The 21,223-nt window shown below is 34.4% G+C and overlaps 1 protein-coding gene across 4 annotated transcripts in view; it reads right to left on the bottom strand.

Annotated features, from left to right (window-relative positions):
- Positions 1-21,223, bottom strand: part of Slit2 (slit guidance ligand 2) — a 342,324-nt gene that overhangs the window by 267,140 nt on the left and 53,961 nt on the right. The window lies entirely within an intron of this gene.

The following is a 21,223-nucleotide window of genomic DNA, read 5'->3' as shown; positions in this document are numbered from 1 at the left end:
AAAATCAAAATTGTCAAGAAAACTAGAACCACTACTGTTTTAACAAATATTCTGAGGACAATTTATTTCATATTGAAAACACTATACATTTACACTGAATTGTTCCTTTTCTGTCTCTAAGTATGTTTCACAAAAAACTGTACTCATGTCCCACCATTCCAGAAGTGGAATGGTGGGACATGAGTCCCTGAAACTTCATTACTTACTTAAAAAGCATGAAAAAGAATGGCAAATACTATCAGAATCAACTTTTGTTCTACACACATCTACTACAAGAACTCTCACAAATCAACAATGAAAGGCAAACAATTCAATTGAGAAATGGATGAAAGATTTTTCAGACATCTATCCAAAGAAGACAAGGCAAATAAACAATAAATAAATGAAGCAGGTTCAATATCAATAGTAGAAAAATAAAAATCAAAACCACAGTGATATACCACTTTGTACAAAGAAGGATGGTTAAAATAAACAACAACAACAAAAACAAAACAAAAAAGTGTTTACAAGAACATGGGTAATTTGGAACACTCTAAGATTGCTGCTAAGACTATAAAGATAGCACAACCTGTCTGAGCCATAATTTGGAAGTTTCTCCAAATGTTGAACAAACACTATTATACGACTCAGCAGTTCCACTCCTGCATATGGTCACAAGAAAGTTTCTTCTACACAAAACTGCTTCATTAATGTTCATGGCAGTGTAATCCACAAGAGCCAGAAAAGAGAAACAAGCTGCAAGTCCATCACTGATGTATGGATAAACAAAACATAGTATATCCATATAATGGAATACCACTGTGCCACAAAAATGAGGAGGAGACTGATACATAGTGTACCGTGAAGAAACACTGAAGATATATACAAGAAAAGAAGCCAGTCACAAAAGACCACATAATGCTTGATCCCATTGATACAAAATGTTCAGAACTGATAAATACCAGGAGACAGAGGATGGCTGCCAAGAACATGGAAATTAGGAGAATGAGAATGACTTCTATTGTGTACTGAATTTCTTCTTTGGGAGGACAGAAATATTTTAAAATTAGATGTGGTTGATAGCTGCACAACTCTATGAATATATTAAACTAATGAAATGCATATACTAAAACCATACTCCAAGAGGTTGAATTTGTGACATGCAAATTATACTTCAATAAAGCTATTATTATTTTTTTAAATCTAGTGGCAAGGATTGAGGCAAAAAAACTTAATGAGTGAACTCATGAAAAATCCTTAGCATAGTGGCTGTTACTGTAATATTCAAGGGATGTTAGCTATACCTAGCTGCAGTTACTACTGAAAACATTTATCAAAATTGGCTTTGAAATTCTAATATTATAAAATATTTAATTTATCTTTCTCAGGATGAATGCAATGTTCTTACTGCTTCACTAATTTTCTCCTGAAAACTCACAATTCTGCTTTGTAAGTAAATGGCATTTCATAGCAACTCTTGTAAAATGTATCTCATTAGTTATATTTCTAAGAAGTGAATTTTCTAAAACAAATTTCTTTTACCTCCAAATAAGATAGGTTTTTCCAGATGCCATCATAATTTTTTCCTTTAACATCTTTTTCATACAAATATATAAAAACCCATACTGAAAATTTTGGTAAAAATATCATGCATTAAAAATAATGTCAAGGGCCAGGGATTTAGCTCAGTGGTTCCAGCGCCTGCCCAGCAAGTGCAAGGTCCTGAGTCTGATCCCTGGTACCTAATAATAATAACAATAATAATAATAATGCCAAAACATGCACAGTGGTGCACAGCTGCAGTCCCGCCTACTTGGGGAGGCTGAGGCAGAAACATAGCTTGGTCCAAAAATTTCAAGACTACCCTGAGCAATACAGGGAGAACCCATCTAAAAAACTGAAAACTTAAAATGCCCTGGTATCATAAAAGGGACTAACAAGGAAACAAACATGGTACTTTTGACAGTACTGTCACAGTACTTTTGACAAAAATGCAGAACCACTTTCCAACACAGTGTCCCTCCTCAGTGGAAAAGGGTGTTGTCTTACACCTAAGGATGCAATGGTCCACATCATGTTTTTATATTTTTTTTGTGGTTTCACTGGACTTGCTTTAAAGACAGCTGCAATTAGATACCAAATTTTCACATAAACATGGGAATCAGTCCCGGCTTTATCATGTAATTCACATTATTTTAGGACTTCTTTTTCCTTATGAGCATGATCTGCAAGATTCTTATAGGCTCTTGAGGCTATGGTTTTAAATCTTAACTTCTAAATGATCTCAATTTTTTGACTTATTAGTTCACGTTTGCAGTACATGGCAATTACATTCAATGTAGGCAATGTACATGACACATTTAACTCCCTACTTCCTGGCCTCCTTCAACTGTTCTTTTATTTTTCCAGCATCAGATTCATTTATTTATAAGACCATATAAAGTTAATTGTCATATATATAGATTGAAAACCAGACCAAAAGGCCAAAGAACATATAAAACATGTAAGACAACTGTACTGAGTGAAGGTACACTTTTAGATACGTTATCCACCCTGGATTACAATACCTTTTCTCTCTCTCTTTTTTTCCTATTATCTGTCTTTTAGTCGAATATATTTATATATATATATATATATATTTATATATATATATATATATATATATATTTCCTAAAAATGACTCAAGTTTTTCCTTCTTTATGGCAGAGTAGTTCTCTACTGTGCATGAGCACCACATTTTAAAATCTATTCATTTGCTGACAGACATATAGGCTGTTTCCGAGATTTAGCTGTTATGGATTGCATTGCTATAAACATAGGTATGCATTCTTTATTGTGGTATGATGTCATTAACTCTTTGGAGAAGACACCTATATGGGAAATAACTGGGTAAAATGGAATACAGGTTTCTTTCTCCCCATAGCCCCGCCAGGGCAGCATTTGTTATTGGTTGATTTCTTGACAGCAGCCATTCTTTCTGGAGTGAGATGGAATCTCAGTGTTGTTTTGATCTGCATCTCTTGAATGGCCAACCATGTTGAATATTATTTCATGTATTTATTGGCCACTTGTATTTCTTCATGTGAGAAGTATCTGTTCATTTCAGATGATCATTTTTTAATTTGGTCTTTAAATATGGGGGGTCTAATTCTTTTGAGTTCTCTATCTACATGATTTAAATGTTAATATAAATTAATCCTCAATACTGTACATAAAGTCATACATCAGCACTCTTAAGATATGAAGAAAATACACTTCCCAAATCATATAAGTTCTAAACGAATTGTTGAAAAATTATAGCTAGTGAGCATATGCCAATAAATATAAATAACTATTCTGCAAGGCTGTAATATTATTATATACAACACTTCATGCTTTCTAGGTGCTTTCAAGCCACTAATTAGTTCTTTGCAAACATCCTGTGAATCAGCAAGTTATTTTTCTCCCTTCATTTTGAGATATGACTCAAATTAAAAGAATGACTTCTTTTTCACAATCAAAAAATGATGCCATATTACTGGTTAGAAATAATTTTAAAAAATGTTAATTTAACACAATTTATATCATAATTACCCAATGCATTGTTTTCCTTCATATTTTGCACAATTATATTTAAGATTTCAGAAATATCTGAAGAGTTATACACAGGAAACAGGTTTCTGTCTTGAGCTGTGTTGTGCTGTCTCTGGAACACAGATGACTAAAGCTTTTAGGAAGAAAAGCTACTTCCTTTGTGAAAGTCTTCTAGACATTGCAACTTGCTCTTTGTCCTACACTGGTTAATGGAGTGATACAATATCAAGTGATAATTCAGCTAGCTTTGTGTAGCCAATAGTGATAAAATTGAAGTAACAAGGGTAAAGTGAGAAAGTTTGTAGAAAAGTGCTATAACATAAACTTTAAAAGGGGAAAAAAACAACAAAAAGTTAAGTAGAAAAAGGAAATGAAAGAGGAAAAAGAAACCAAAAATTACAGTAGCCACAGAACTTGACAAAGTTATAAAAAAAAAATCAGGCAAATCAAGAAAAGTCTTTCAGAAACAGCAACCCACATGTTTCTCAGAGTGGATAAGGTACAACAACAACAAAAAACAGTAGCATCAGCTAGTAGAGTTGGTTGCAACCCGTAATTTTCACTTGGAAATTGTTGGTCCATGTCTGACTACCTTCAGGGCCCAGGAAAATTTTAAACATCATTTTGTACATGTACGGTCAAATCAGCTTAGACTGGGAGAGGAACCAGAGAAAATCAGAGTGCTGTAATTCAGATGTGACGGATGATGCTAATTAGTCAGGTGGGCAGTGATTTACAAATGCTGTATCATTTTAATTGTAAGGTTTTAAGTAAAAATTATATTTGGTATATATTATTTAAATTTCCATTATAAAAAGTGTTTCTTAGATTTTATTACTTAAATACAATGAAAGAGTTTTCTGGTAGAATGAAAGAAATGTATTTTAATGTTAAGGCAGTTTAGCATGTCTGTATAAACTGTAAACCCAGTAATTACAAATAATGTTTAACAATTCATTAAAAGGAGGACAAAAAGTCGAATATTCAATGTTTTTCTCTTCAGTATTACAGGTAGTAAATAAAATCAATAAATCTGGATTTATTCATTTCTTTACATAATTTTTCAGAATTTTTATTTATTTATAAGATTTCCCTCAGTGTAGCTATCGCTGTTTCGTGACCAAACACATTTACATTGGATTATGATGTTTCACGTATAGTCAAAGTAATTTACCTTCCTGGAAAATAAATAGTTGGAGGAGCAAAGATATCACTGCCAATTAGCCAGATCTCTGCTGTTCCATGTTTAATGTCATAATACAATAAAATAATCAGGCAAATGTTGCTGTTAGGAACTAGATTCATTATAGAAGCCAGAAAAAAGTTGTAGCTCTGCATATCTTCCATAAGTACTTGATAACTGAAGCCATATGCCTCAACTGATCTGGAAGGAATATGAGTAATAGGAAGAAGACAAAGAAACTAGCTGAGAAACCTGCTATATGGGATACTGCAATACACAACTGTATCAAAAAACTGTGTTTCGCCTTTCCAAGATTAAAATTAATGTTACTTCCTAATAAAATATCTTTTGGAAGGAAAGACAATCAATATTCTATGCTTTCATCTGAGTGTCCAGGAGCCATTTACTAAGCATTCCTTCACCACACAGAACATTAAACTCCATGGTTTAGGAAGGATACAATAAGGAAATGAAATCCCAGTCAGAAAAACAACTGTGCAATTTTCTTACAAGGGCACCAGAACTCATTTACATACTTTAAAAAACAAACAAAAAAACAGCTTCAGAATGTATTCAGTATGTCATACAAAAAAGGCAAATTAATTGAGTAAAAACTGAGTAGTAATCCCAAGAATAAGAGTCACTTAGAGTTCATTAAGTCTTACCAAAGAAGGTTAGGCATAAGCCAGGCTTCGAAAGACAAGACAGAAAAGGAATGGTTGAAAAGCAAGTAGAAAAATGCATACACATGTGCTAAAATCCAGAGAAATAAAAGCTCCAACTTGGAAATGAGTAGCATGTAGCTAAGCCTACTGAGGTACAGAAAGCCACCCTGGAGTTGGCCTACCTGATAACATTCAGGGCCTGAGACAGGAGTTGGGGAAAGTTAAATGCCTTTCAAAACATCAATTTGATAAACTAAGCTTGAGTCATACACTTTTGGGCAGAGAGAGAAATGTTCTGATGAGAAGAAAAACAACAAAACAAAAAAACACTAGAATCTGTGCTAATCAAAATTAATCAAAAAGTGTTACAGAGATAGCTAATCCTTAAGATGAAAATATCCTTACATCTGTAAATGTCAGAATATGCAGTTTATTTTTTAATACTATTTATACTCTACCTACTTCCAAAACAGATTTTTTTTTGGTACCGGGGATCGAACTCGGGACCTTGAGCTTGTGAGGCAGACACCGGAGCCACTGAGCTAAATCCCTGGCCCCAAAACAGATTTTTTTGAAGGGCACAGATAGAACAAAATCCTAAAAGAGACGCCCGTTCAACAGTAAACTGTGCAAGATGGATTTCTTTCCTTCCTTTATTCTGGCACGAAGCAAATATTTATGTATAAAATTACAGACAAATATAAGAAAAAGTATGAGCATCTTTACTTTCTAGCTTTGAACTTTAAGCAGAATTTGTTGTTTTGATATTTAAGCCAAAGATTTTAAACAGCAAACAGAATGAAGCAATGGCCCCCTTTACTGCAAATTTACAAAACTTCAAAGTTCTAATTGGGCTGTTTTTAAAACAAACTTCAAAAATATTAGGTCACACATAATTTTTAAAAATTCTTTCACGAAGGTAGGTTGGCTCCATTTTGCAATCCAATAAAAAGAATTTGATAAATTGAATTGTCTTCCATAGAAATATTCAAAACTGTATATGTTCTACTTAGTGGTATTTCTTATAGGAGACCTAAGTTAACTCGAAGATAAAATATCTGGTTATTTTTATGTAATGGCATATGATTCAGGTACACTTTATTTTGGTAGGCTACTGTAAAAAAAAAAAAAAAATGAAGGAATGAACAGCATAGCAGTCCTTGTTTAAAGGACATTTGCCAAACCTAAACTGACAAATAGGATGAAGTAGTTCATAACCCATATCATTGGCCACAGTGGATAGGACCAGAAGGGTTAGCAGAATAAAGCTGTTCCATAAGAAACTGTTTCCAAGAGCACTATTTGGCAGCACTCTTGGACTGTAGCCTATTCTCCTAAACAGAAGTGAGATCAACGTGGTCGCAAACTGAAGGTCATCTTTGCTCCCACTTCCCTTTTCCAATCGTGAAAGAGATAATGAAAGAAGGGGGTGAGGAGAAAGAAAAAGGCATAGGGGTGAGGAAAGCAGAAGGGAAAAAGAACTTGGGGGGAAAACAGAGCTTGGGAGAGAAGGGAGAAAAGGAGGAGAGAGCTGCACTTCGGATCTGGAATGTCAGCCATGAGTACTTGTGTCAAAGGCTGGTTCCCCTGCCTGTGGCCATAATGGGAGACAGCGGGACTGGGGCAGAGTTAAAGGAAGCTGGGTCACCCTGAAGGGAACATTGAGACTCCCGCTCTTCCTCTCTTTGCTTCCAGTCTTCCACGAGGTGAACATGTTTCCTCTGCCACTTGCTTCCACCACAACAAACTGCATCACCATGGGTCCCAAAGCAACAGGGTCAAACAACCCTACACTGGAACATCTGAAGACATGACCCAAAATAAACCTTTCCTCTTTTTAGGCTGGCTTATCTCAAGTATTTTGACATAGTGAGTAAAATCTGACTAACACAAAGGGAGGGTTAAAGGAGGAAAGAAAGAGTCAGAGCAGTTGAAAGGAAAAAGGCTGTCTGGTTTCATACTATTTTTTTAATTCCTGATTCTGCTTTCGGGAATTATTTAGGAGTTAGAACTTTTTGTTTTTTCCTCTGTTATTTTATTTCTTATTGAACTCTCTTGTAGTGTCTTTTTATTACTGTATTTTTGTGATGAATCATAATTGTATTCATCCTAAGGAATTGGTGCATATTCATATCACATCTTAGTAAGTTTTACTTCCCCTTTCCCTCCCCATCCTTCTGTCTTCCCCATCTGCAGACAGAACCAATCCCATTAGGAAGGAGCACAGAGAAATGGCCCTATTGGGTGAGCAGCACCTCACCGATACAGCACATTGCCTCAGTGCACTGGATGGGGTAAAAGCAATGTAGCACCTTGGCGGTGACTCCAGAGATTCTACTCCAAGGGTCGCAAGCGCCACTGGCTTTGTTCCTCAGTCTGGCTCACTGTGATAACTTGCAGAACTTAGATACATTTAACATGCTGTAATTCACCACTCCTATGCTCTTAACTACTTTTTATTTTTCTCCACAACTGTTCAAAATCTTATTATTTCTTCCCCCTCTTTAAGTGTTTAGTGCTTTCGCCTTGTATATTTCAACTATCATTAATCAGAAGTTCTCCAAATTCCTTCAGGGTCATATTATAAACTTCCAAATAAAAAATATTGTTCTGGGCATAAATTAAATGACTCAGTAAATACAAATTAAGCATGTTATATAAGCAATGTACAGTACAACACACATGGGAAGAATTAAAGAAAAAAACTTAACAGCAGATGATTCTATGGTAATTCTTTAAGTGATATAAAAATTTAGTTGGCAAATGATTTGGTTTAACTATTTCTCCTATGATAAGGTTGGACTCTGCACAATCAAATAATGCTTACAGCTAACTGAAAAAGAATGGAATATTCCTTCCTCCATAGACTGCAAGGACAAGTCCAATTTTGGCTAAATTCTTGTACTAAGTCTGTTTTATACTAGATTATTTTGCTCCTCACTTCTCTTAGAAATAAAAAATCAGAAAAAAATCTAAGCAAGATTTAAACTGTCACTAAGTAAGATTAAAACTAAGTAAGATTTAAAATACACTGATGTGTATTTGCCTTAATGTATAAAAACAGTGTTTCAAATCCAGCCTATTCAACTTACATAACTAACTGTATTAATTTTAAATATGCATGTCTATACATACAAGCATTTATTCTGGTAATTGTTTCCATTCATTAAAATATGAATGTCTCACCCAAAGATGGAATTCATTCTTTTCTCCATGTATATTATTCTCTTCAACTATATTTAACTGGAAAGACTGGGTTATTCTTGCCTAAAAAGTTAAATGTCAGAAGTTTGATACAGATAAACACTCTAGAAATCCGAGGTTCCAATACATTTCTAAGCTGAAATCTACAAAAAGGACACCAATTTTTAGTATCTTTATCTGGGAAGCAGATTTCTACCTTAATCTCCATAGTACTTCCACTTTCACAGACCACACTTGTAAGTATGACAATTTTTATTCTTTTTTTTCTGCAAAATGGAGATCATAAAAGCACTTATGCCACAGTATTTTTATGATCTAATGACATATTTTTGTCAAAGGACTCTGCAAAATGAAGCATCTTTAACATGGTACTTACTCAATTCAGTGATGGAGAACACTCCTTTTATAAACAGTGTCCCTAAGATCTGGCGGTTAGAAAGTGAAGTTATATTGACAAGGAATAATAAAGAGCCCAGAAAGTTCAATACCATTAGTCTGAGCCAACCTGAAAATTCATCATCCAAAACTATAAAAAAGCCTGCTCGTAGACACTAAGAGGAATTCAATTAAGGCTTAGACATTGACTTTCTTTCCCTTGACCATATTTTGGTGCACATGACAAGAATTATAATGATTAAAAAGAGTGATGCCTAAGCACTCTTAAAGAAACAGAATTATTATTATATAAATATTAAAGGATTCCATTTCAAAGGAGTCATATTAGTAAGATATAAAGTAGGTCTAGGAAGAAAGAGTTAGATTTGTTAAAGCTAAATTAATGTAGGAAAATCTTACAAAAGCAAGGATGAGCAAAGGAGGAACGGGGGGCGGGATACATGATGACAAGACCATCAGATTTGGTGATAACATGACAAATGTGTTTTTGGAACACAATCCCAGGCAAGAGGCAGGGAGGAAGTAAGTTTGTGATGATTAAATAGAAGTCAAGCAGACCAAGGAAATCTTGAGGGTAACAGGAAAAGACAAGTAGGAAAGAGAATCCCTGAAGATATGAAAAGATGGAAAAGGAGCAACAAACAATATGGTGGATAAGATGCAATCAGAATATTACAGAAACTATATACACTGAAACGAAAGGCAAGGGAAAAGGACCAAATTAAAATAATGTTTTGAGAAACTAGAAGAAATATTTCAGCAAATTAGGTCAGAGGCTCACCAGAGTAGAAATTGAAAACATGGAGAGGAGGGAGGTTGAGGCTTAATTTGAAAAATGTAAGAGTTTAGTTGAGTGAGAAAGTGACTTAAGGCAGAAGGGCACTGGAGGAACAAGAAGGACAAGAGGAAAAAATAGTCCTAACCAACACAAAGAACAGGATGAGTCCTCATGAGAAGGGACAGAGAGGGGATGTGCTTCTCATTGAAGGAGTTCATCTCCACATTCCCTCAGCTTTACTCTTACATTGCTGTGGTTCAGAATGGTAACTGTTCATTAAGATGCTATGAGTATCAATACTTTGTATTTTAGAGTAAGATAACATGTATATGTGTAGTAGACATTTCAATATTTGCACTTCACTAGGTCACTGCAAATTAGATCACTATTTATTATAATAAAAGTAATAAAAGTTATGTAATGTTCAAAGTAATTTAAATTAATTTATGCAAGTTCTAAGAGTGAGTACATTACTACCATTTTATATCTAAAGAGCCAGAGACCTTGAAAATTTTCATACATTGAGTTATACACAGTATAAATGGCCAACCAGATATTTAAACACAAGTCTAAGTGATCTCACTGGATACCGTGGGACCCTCCTTTCTGTTTTCTTAGAGAACAGCAGCAGTTTTGCACACAAAATTGATTTTCACAGTGTGAGACAAAGAGGGAACTTAATGAACAGACTAGGGCTAGAAATACAGAAGACTTGGATTAAAATAGTCACAGTGCACCAAACAAACACATAAATAGACAAACTTGTCTATGTTTATCTGCACATTCCCCTCTAACAATACCCTGATTTATAATAGACTGGATGGGCACTGTGCGTGTCTACATAACAAAACAGTAAGCCGACTACAGTGTTCACTGACTACATCCCTTGAAACTGGCAGTCTTGTGTGAAAAGGTCCTTTGATCACTGGTGGAGATCCATACAGCTCTAAGAACTCTCGTGGCCCTCGAAGATCTGCTGGGTAGCCATGCCTAGGTCTTGCTGAGAGACTAGAAACATCTCTATTAGAAAGAAGATGTTCCAAGCCAGGGGTCTTCAAAGGTATTCCCAGGAAGATTTCTGGCTTCACATTATTTTTTTTTCATTAGCACTGGCTCAAAGCCAGCTGAGTACTGTGTGCCCCAGACTCTAAAAACTGCAAAGAGAATCCTAAGAAAATGGAGAAATCCCCCTGCAAACACCTCATACTCATTTCTTCAACAATTTTTCATGAGTGCCTATTAGAGGCTACGCATTTTGCTAGACAATGTGATCTGACCACTGTGGAATTCCAGACTAGAAAGAAGTAAAAAACACACAAATAAATATAACTTAAAACCTAGTTAAGCAAAAACAAAATTGTGTTATTATTGCTAAACTGCAATTTTTAAGCAAAAATCAAAACAACACATCAATCATTTTCCAAATTAAATACCTATTTCTCTTCCCATTTCATGTTAGATCTATGATTAATTGTTAAAGCTAAAGACCTGAAAAACATGAGCAATTTTTCCACTCTAGTAATCACATCTTATTTTACCACCTGTCTGTGAAAGCCTTTATAGATTTAAATCACATCTGTGAGTACAATACTTCTGCACTTGTACAATGCATCATGTAACAAATTTGAAAACACAGGAACTCTTTAAGAGAAATATTTAGATTGTGTCTAATTTAAATAGATAGTCCACTGGGCAAGGACGGTGTCTAATTCTATGTTAGGTACAGCACATTGCAAAATGTTGGCACTCAATAAATGTAAAATAACAACAACAGTCTTTTCCCCTTTAAAGTATATAATTACATCTACCCCCTACCGTGAACCAAGCCTGGTGACAGATCTTTTGTTTATTACATCCACAGCCCCCAAGGCATACAGTACTGCAGCTTCAACACGAACTGCAACAAAGTCCTCTACCTTAGGCAAAGCTTTCAATGCCTAAAAATCCCCTAATGATCACCTTAACTTTGCTGTCCACCATACATATTACTTAACCAAATACAGGAAACCTTTTCTAAGTCCCCATAATGGAATCCAAACACTAAGTGCAAATGTGTTCTCCAAGTTAGTTTGGAAATATGTCATGGAATAAAATTACTCTGAGCTAATTTACCATTTCTCTCTCCTTAAAGAAACACGTCAGGCTGCTGAGCAAAGCTACACAGGCTTTATGCAGGAAACATTCAATAGGTTCCCTTGCTTGTGTTCAAAGTGAGCTATTATCCAAGTAGCCTGAACTGAGGAGGAAAAAAAATGACTCATGTACAGCTTTATTTGAGACATTTGCACTACAATGAACTCAGCAAAGCAACAGGTCAAGTTAAGAAATACTGCAAAAAGCAACAGCAGTCCAAGCCCCTTCAAGAGAATTTTGGACTGGAAAGCACTTTTGATTCATTCCATCATTATTTTCTTCTAGTTTCCCTTGTTTGTGTTTGAATGCTTGCACTTGAACATTAGTTTCACAATCACCTATTCTACTTTTGGTATTGATGAAGTTCAACATATGCTCAGCAATTCACTGCTGCTAAAATAAGAAATGCAAATTCAGCCAAGTGCGCTCCAAGTCTAATGTGAAGCTAGGCCCGAGTTCCTTTGTAGTTTTTGTAGAGTATTATCATTAGTAGAGAAGGGTTAATGGCGGAGGCCTATGATTGTTTAAAAATTCACATTACCAAAGTGGATTACATTGCATCTACTGCAGGGATCAACAATGTAAGCCTACACTAAGCCATTATTGCAGAAACAAAGCTTTCATTTTAAGCCTTTGGAAACAAGCATAAAATGGACAAAAGGAAAAATTCTTCTGATGTAAGAACAAGGCAAGCACTACATGCTTTTCATCCAAACTCACAGTCTTAGAGGCATGATGAATGTACAAAAAAGTGGACCCATCTCCCCAAAGAGCCCATCATTAACTTAAAAACTATCAGCATTTTGAAAAATGCCTCTTCTCCAATGGCCAGAAATCCAACGGAAATCCTTTTGTAAATTTCCTTTTGTTTTTAATTGAGAATCAGTCACAACATGGAAATGTAGATTCTCTTGGATGGTTTCACTATCTGTACTTACATCTTCCAATGAGAGTAAAAAGAATTATTTGAAAAATGCTCCAGAGCAAGTTATAATTTAACCTTTTCTGTAGTAATTCATTACAAACAATTTTGGTCTGTGAGAACTGAATGCCAAACCACCAGTTACTGACAGTTAACAGGCCCTGGGCCTTCACTGGAAGTTCATGATGAGGGTTATCTCATTTATCTTCTGCAACAAGCTTAGAAGTGTGGTACTGATATCCCAATGTACAGATGTAGACAGTGAGGCTGACCCTGATAGATAACTCCATTCAGGCCACCTAATCTGACTAAAAGGCAGCTCTATTATTAACTACACCCTTATTATAAATCACTTGCATATTCTTTTAACAGATTACCTGCAAAATTCGTTATGGTAGAAGTTCTTCTAACAACTCTTAAAGCCTGATTTCTTTTGTACTTCTCTAAAATTATATGAAATTGAAACATCTTAGATAATTTTATTACAAATTTGAGCTTAACAATGAAGCCTCTTTTGGCTTATATAAATTAGATTTCAATATATGCAGTATGACAAAAAACAAATGTTCAAATAAAAACAAGAACTTATTACAGTAACAAACACATTGCACTGATCCCCCTCAAAATGCCCCCTCGCACTTTTAATGCACTTATGCTTCTTGTTACTTTCTGAAGCAATTCTGAAAGTCCTCTTTAGTATCCTTTCCTGGCTGCCTCATTGTTCTGAATCAATTCAAAACATTTATGGCAATTTCTGTCAAATAAAAGCGTTACAGTGTTTCATCATCCACCTTATTCACTGTATCTGGCACTATGCGACTTGCAGATCTTCCTGAAAGTCAAAATGACCACGAAGGCTAAATGGCTTGAATCGAGTCAGGGAACTGAGGCAGCCAAGACAGTGCAACTCATAAAACAGAACCTCAAGAACTGCTTCAGAAAGTGGCGAGAACAATGGAATAGGTGTGTTCAAAGTATTCTGAGAAGGATTAATGGCAATATGTCCTCTACTGTAATAATTTTTTTAAAAATTTAAACATTCACCATATTTTCTGATCACACCTAGTACAGTGTCATTATATGTGGGGAATAAAACTCATGAGTTGTAGATTTAGCGACAGGTTTAAGGGGATAACGACACATACGTATTTGTGTGACGCATCCAGAAGGAAAACATCTGTTCAAAATATGGCTGAGAGCTGGTAAGTAAAACCAATAAGCAGTAAATAAAAATGGAGGCCTCAAGCAGTCAAAATCCTTGACATTTCTTCTGCTAGGCTCACATGTTTTACACACGGCAGAATACTGCAGACCCTCCTTTTGGATCTATCTATGTTTTTTTCAAGCATAATTCAGAAAACTCCCATATCTGCTTTCCTTGGTTGCAATTAGCTAATAATAATGAATTCAAAATGAGAAAGAATTCCTAGAGATAGCAAGAGATCGAGTTTTGACAGAAACACAGGAGAATAAGGCAACTAAAATAGTCACAAGAACTAAAGATGTATAATATACTATCAGGCAATCATGTAAAGGAAAAATCCCAGCAGATGTTTGCTGTCAGATTTTTTATATGAGTATATAATATAAATACATAAAATATACAAAAATGCAAGTATAATGGGATTAAAGAATGAGTTTTATCAGATGGAAATACTTCTAGCAGATTAGATGATACTTGTTAAATCACCAGAAGAAGATAGAATATACTAGTTATAACAAGTATAATGCCCATAGTGGCCATTTTTATGGTATTTCTTATTGCTTTCTCTTTCTTAGCTATTATTTTTTACATATCTTCTGAAGTTCCCAGTAAGATAAAGCCTTTGTTTATCTCCTTTGCTGAGGAAGTATTTGAAGGTTAGAATTGGCCAGGTTCTTAGTTTTGTGGAAAAGTGTGTGAGTATGGGCTAGATGTGTTGGTTGCACACCTATAATCCCAATACTTTGAGAGGCTGAAGCAGGAGGATCACAAGTTTGAGGCCAGACTGAGTAGTTTAGCTCTTTATCAAGACATGGGCTCAAAATAATGAAAAGAAAAAAGGGCTGGGGATGTAGCTCAATGTGAAGGTTCTGGTTTCAATTCTAAGTTCACAAATACACACAAAACACACACACACACACACACACAATGATAAGCCTGCAATAAAATCTTAATCTATGGTGGAGAGAAAATACTAAGTGACATAGAACTGATGATACATTTATAAACTCCAGAACTGTGAACTCCCTGTAGGTAAAAGACCTGTGAATAAATCTTTGATCTTCCCACAAGACTTAGCAAGCAATAAACACTGGAATAACTGACTGAATGAATGCATACAGTTCCTCACACTTTGCCTGTTTAGATTTTTGGAGAACAGGAGGAAATCAGGAGGAGGTAATTTTCTTATGGTTCCATTACCATCCCTGCCTGGCTCATTCCCACTAGAAAGTCCAAACTAAGTGAAAAAATAATTTACAGATAAATGTACCATCCACATAATAAGTCTTTGAAGTACAAGTATATATGAAGATATAATAAAGATAGAGCAAATATATACAGTATGTTTCACAGATTCTTCATATGTGTTAAAACCCCTTGAATAGAGTTCTCCTTAGAATTCAATGAATGAATGATCAAAATACTAAATACAGCTGTCACTGTATTTCAAGAATGAATGATTGACACATTCAATGATTGTAATGTTTCGCATTATACTAGACTTCTGTATTGTCCCAACATTAGATACACCATCTGAAGGCATTAGATACACTATCTTTAATAGCTTGAACTTTTATCTTCACCATTGTTTCTTTATTGCAATGTTACACATGACAACTTTATGTTCATAAAACACCAAAAAATTTGAAATAGTTGTGTATACAGAACTTTTAGAACAAAAATGTGGTCATAACAGTTTCATGACAAACTTGCTTGTTTATTTTTCTCCTACTTACCACAGATAATCACCGAAAGCAGTGATGGCAAACCGTTTAGAGATGAGTGCTCAAACTGCTGCAGCCCAAAACCCACTTATTCACTGCCAAGTGCCAACACTGCAATTAAACCTGAATACTGAGGTTTTAGTTTAGAAGAAACAACTCATACATGGACATCTTTTGTCTTCAAAGAGAAACAATGTGCATGCCATTGATTTGTCACCACTGACCAAGGACAAAGCTGATGACTCCAACTCATTTCTTAAAATACTCTATAATGCTGCATACATCAGATTCACAATAATTTGCTGAACTACTCCTTTTGTGATCAATATTCATCATTTTTCCAGGGTTTTGCTCCCATAAACATGAATAGCATTAGGCCTTGGAGACGTAATTTCATGTATTGGTGCTTTTGTCTTGAAATGTCACTTTACTGAAAAGCTGCAAAGGATGTTTTCCCCAAATTTTCACTGTTTCAAATAGCAATTTAGTAGCTCACTGAATACATAGTTTTACATATAGGGGCTTTGCTTTCAACGTGATAGATTACCAAGGTACAGCCCTGAATCAGAGGCATGCTCTTTTTTAGTTTTATTTTAAATTTTACGAGGTAATACAGATTACTTTCCAAAAGAGAAATTTGCTCATTTTCAGAACACCTTCAGTAGCACTGGGTACTATCAACGTTTTTCCTTTTTGACAATTTTATGAGAAAAAAAAAATCTCCGGATATCCTTGCTTTTATTTGCATTTCCCTGATTACTAGCGATTTGGGCAGCTTTCCATGAATTTATTGGCCATCTGCAGTTCTTTTGTGGATTACCTGTTAATATCATTTACTTGATTTCCTTTACATTGCTTTACTTTTTTTAATCAACTTGTAAGACCTCTTTTTATATGAGAAATAAATAACTCTTATATCCTGTCCAATTTTTTCTTCTGTATATTAGTTCATGGGAATATGAACCTATTGTGATCCAAGAAAACAGCCAAGAATGCTGGGATGATTTAAAATAAATATTACCATCACTGAAGGAGAGCTTGAAATATTGACTTTCTAAAATATCAAGCTCCACGAAAAGAGTGGTCTTCGTTTTGTAAAATCATGAATCTCCGGAATCTAGAACACACCAAGGCAAACAGCAGCAACTCAGTAAATATCTACATACACAATGGTTTAATACTGTAAATTTCTTGAATAATTTAATAATCTTTAAAACAACATCTATTTCCCAAGTGGGAAGTATTTGGAACTATGCAATCATGTTTCTACTCCTCCCCATACGGTAATATTATCTCACTTAATCTTGAGGCAGATATGGTGATTTACATTTTACAGAGGAGAAAATCAGTATCAAGAAAATTTTTCAAATAACACAAACAACTGTTGAAGAACTAGCATTTAAATCCAGGTGTTTCTGACAGAAACTTTGTACTACACCATCCTACTTATTCACATGTATCACTGATCTGGTTTGGCAGAAATATGCTTATCCTCTAAATCTCAACTGTAATTTTCCTAAGACTCAGAAGGAATCTAAGATGTACTGAGAATTCTATTTCCAAGTCATAATAAATAAAATATTTCTCTTGGTAACCTTAAATAGCTACATCAACATGGACTCCAAGATGCTTAAGTGACGAAGTAGACAAATTTCAAAGGAAAAAGAATAGGAGGTAAAAAAACATACAGAAGAACACTTTTTACAAAAAATTTACTTACTTACTTATTTTATCAACAGACTCCAGAATATGGCTAATCAAATCAACATGGTTTCTAGTCTAGAAACAAAAGCCAATCACAGAACTAAAAAAAACAAAACAAAAACAAACCACATCAACTTTTAACAAATCATATACAGACACTGTCAAAGATATTTGTTTTATAAAACAATCATAAAAGCATTCTGGGTTATGAAATAAATGTAAAATAATAATATAATAAAGATATTAACTTTATGTCAAATTTGTGTATATTTGTGAATTAAATCTCAGTCTTTAAATAAACATATGCAAATAAAATCTAAAATGTTAACTGGCATAATTTAGCAATTTTTCCTGAATAAAATTTGATTATCACTGATTGAACTATTTTCCAGACCTTTAACATGTTCTCCTTTCATGCAACAGAATTATAAAATGTCTTCGCCTGTTATTTTTAAATGCTATTTCTCATGATGATTGCCAGTGACTGTTAGCAACTGGTTATCAAAAATTTACCTGTGTTCATAATTAGCATAAATGGTAGGGTATTTCCACAGGCAAAAATGCTGAATGTTTTAGTTTTTTACAGTCTGACCTAATACAGTCTGTTTTTGGTAAGAGGAGACACAAATAATGAACTATTCGAGAAAATACCAGTGGTCGCCATGCTTGTGAGTTGGCAGATACAATTACTACTAGAATACATTATCAAGAAAATCACTTCACTGAGACTGTTACATGAAAATCCTCTTACCCAACTGCCACATAGTTTGCTGTAGCAATCAAAATCTTTAGTCTTATCTTTTCTTTAGGGTTAGAGTTCTTTACTTTCTACTCAAACTTTCATGTGCAAAAACACTTTCAGAAGACAAGAAAGCTTGAATTAAGGGCTAATGTTGACTAAGTACAATTTAAATAACTGAATAACAATTTCTTTTTTGAAATGTGGCATCAAAAATTATGATTAACTTCTCGTAGATATAAACCTATTAAAATCAGTGTTAGAATAAAATTATAAGTAATAAAATCAAGAAAGTCAGTTTTAAATTTGCCACTAAGCTAATTATAAGTTTTACTATTGGTAATAATTGTTTTTCTTTAACATATATTTTAATTTTACTTATAATTATAAAAGTAACTTCTGTGGGTCTATAAAAATGAATTACTCATGAAAATATTTAGTGAACATAAGGTAACAATGATAACTTAAAACTATCTGTAATTCTCTGAAATATGGACGTCTGTAGTCTCAAATATGTCTTCAAAATTTTTATAACTTTTTAATGTATATGAGATACACATGAAATGAAAGAAAAATTACCTTTCACTTGATGAGGAATTCATAATATGATTATTCATGAAAATAAATGCTTATCTGGTAACATAGAAATTTTTTCTCATGAACTCAGGCTAATATTGTATCATGATATTCATTTAATATTGATGGAATAATGTCAATTCAGTAAATCACTGAACAATTAAAACTGTAGCACCGATTCTCAGAATACACTTCTAGGAAAGTAAAGGGTTTTTTTCTGCAAGTATTCTGTTTCTTTGTGCTTTTAAAAGATCTGCAAACAACAACAACAACAAAAAGGCATTTATTTTACATGCTACAAGAGATTAAATGGAACTCAATGTGCAGTTTCTAAAATCCAATCATGATAAGAAACATTAAATTTTACTCTTTGGGGCTACAGTTCTGTGACTTAAATAAGCTGCTAAGGTCCTGGAGTCACACTGCAGAGAATGTCAGTCTTTCCTGTGGCTTGGCTATCCTCGCTACGCGGGTCACCTTCCTCTCAATCCCACCTCCTCCAGCATGTGACCAGACTACTGCCCATCCGGCCAACTGTGACAGGGTGTGGGAGCAAGAAACAAAGTCCCCAAAACATTCTGAGTATGAAATTATAAACTTCTCAGTATTTCCCCAAAGAAAAAATTTACAATCGCACTATCATATATGCATGGCCGTTTTAGATGGTTATAATTACTGAATGCTTCTTGGATCACAATAAAATGCCTAAATAGGTGAGTAACCCAAATTTTCCATGCTGAAATTTAAAACTAGGTATTTTACACAGTTAGTGGAAACCTAATATCAGATCCTACAAGAAAGAGTTTCATTTTCTTTAAAATAACACTCTGAGAAAGTGTTCTGAAAATACAAACTTCTCAGGTTGCACATCCAAACTGTCACAGTCATAAAACGAGACTAAATTCTTTAGCTAATCTTATTCATGAAATATTTCATATGCTTTTTCAAAATATCACATTGTGGCTAAACACTATTATTCCATTATGCCTGAAAATCACTAGTGGCTTAGAGCAGTAAACAATTCAAATTGAGTTCCTCCTATTAGAAACCGAAAATGTTCACAGAAATAGAACTGATACTGAAAGCCCTGAGAAACTCAATATCCTTCCATCTGAATGCTAATTCAAATAACTTATTGGATACACATTTATTGCGGCTTAATAGAGTATATTTTAAACAATATTAAATTAATTTTTCAAGCAATCAAGCTTCAATATTCTGTATAAATTAACAAATATTCTATAAAGAATAGTTCATTTCAATTGGAATAATTATACACAAGATTACTGACTGAACTATTTTCTAGATCTCTAAAATGTTCTTATTCATAACCACAAAACTCACAAACCAAATTAGTAGTATAGAATGCTAGTAATGGCATATAAGTTTAAGAGAAAATAGTCAAAATTTTATAGATTGTTATGGCTTGAATATGGGATGTACCCAATGCCTCATGTGTTTGGAAGGTCACTGGATCATGGGAGTCCGTAAGTGACTTGCTAGGAGGTAAGGCCTGGTTGGTTAGAGGCAGGTGTCACTGGAGGCAAGATGTGGAAGGGTAAGTCTCCTACTCTTCTCTTTTTTATCTGCTTTTTTATCTGGCTGCCATGATGTAAGCATCTTTCCTCTGCCAGAGCCTCCCACCACTGCCATTTCTGTCTTGTTGCCCACTAACCGGGACTATACCTTGTGACAAAATAAATGTCTCTTACCTTAAGTTGTGTGTGTTGAGTTTTTGTCCCAGTGAGAGGAAAGTGTGATAAGGCATAAGTAATTTGATAAATAGGGTTCCATACTAACTGATATTAAGAGAAAAATCAGAACATCCATCTATACTGCACCCAATCTATTGGTAAGATCTTTACATAGATTACCTCATTTTAATTTATAGCATTTCATTGCCAAACATATTGCAAAGAAATTGAACATTATTTTATGCCATAAAAAATTCTTCTTTTTAAGATTTTAAAATTAGAAGCAGAGTTGAAAGTTAAAAATTGTTTGATGGGTTGGAGGTGTAGCACGGATTATACTGAGCATGCGTGAAGCTCTTTGTTCATTGTAGCTTATGCTAATTTTTATTTTTGTGGTGCGTGGGATTGAACTCAGGGCCTTGTACAAGGTCACTGTCCCTGAGCTACGTTCCCAGCCCTGGCCCTATGTTCAATATCCAGCAACTACAACAAAAAATATGTTAGTTTTTTCCAACTTATCTCACATGTTCATTTTCTTTACTGAAATGCTTTTGGTATAAAATATTGATTTCAGTTCATCAGGATTCATGGACTACTTACACTATCACAGGCTTTGCAAATACATATACGGAACCATTCCTTTCCTTTGAAGATTCCTAAGTGCAAAGTAACTTGAAATGAAGTGACAGAGTGAGGCTAACACTTTCAGGATAACTACCTGGGGGGTTGGAGTGGGGCAGAGCATCCTG

The sequence above is a fragment of the Heterocephalus glaber genome, unplaced genomic scaffold, assembly GCF_053883595.1.
Source record: "Heterocephalus glaber isolate CG9 unplaced genomic scaffold, H.glaber_assembly_v1.0 deba00001509, whole genome shotgun sequence".
In the NCBI taxonomy this organism is placed as follows: Eukaryota; Metazoa; Chordata; class Mammalia; order Rodentia; family Bathyergidae; genus Heterocephalus; species Heterocephalus glaber.
The sequence above is the reverse complement of the archived record's forward strand: the minus strand, read 5'-3'. Positions and strand labels throughout refer to the sequence as shown.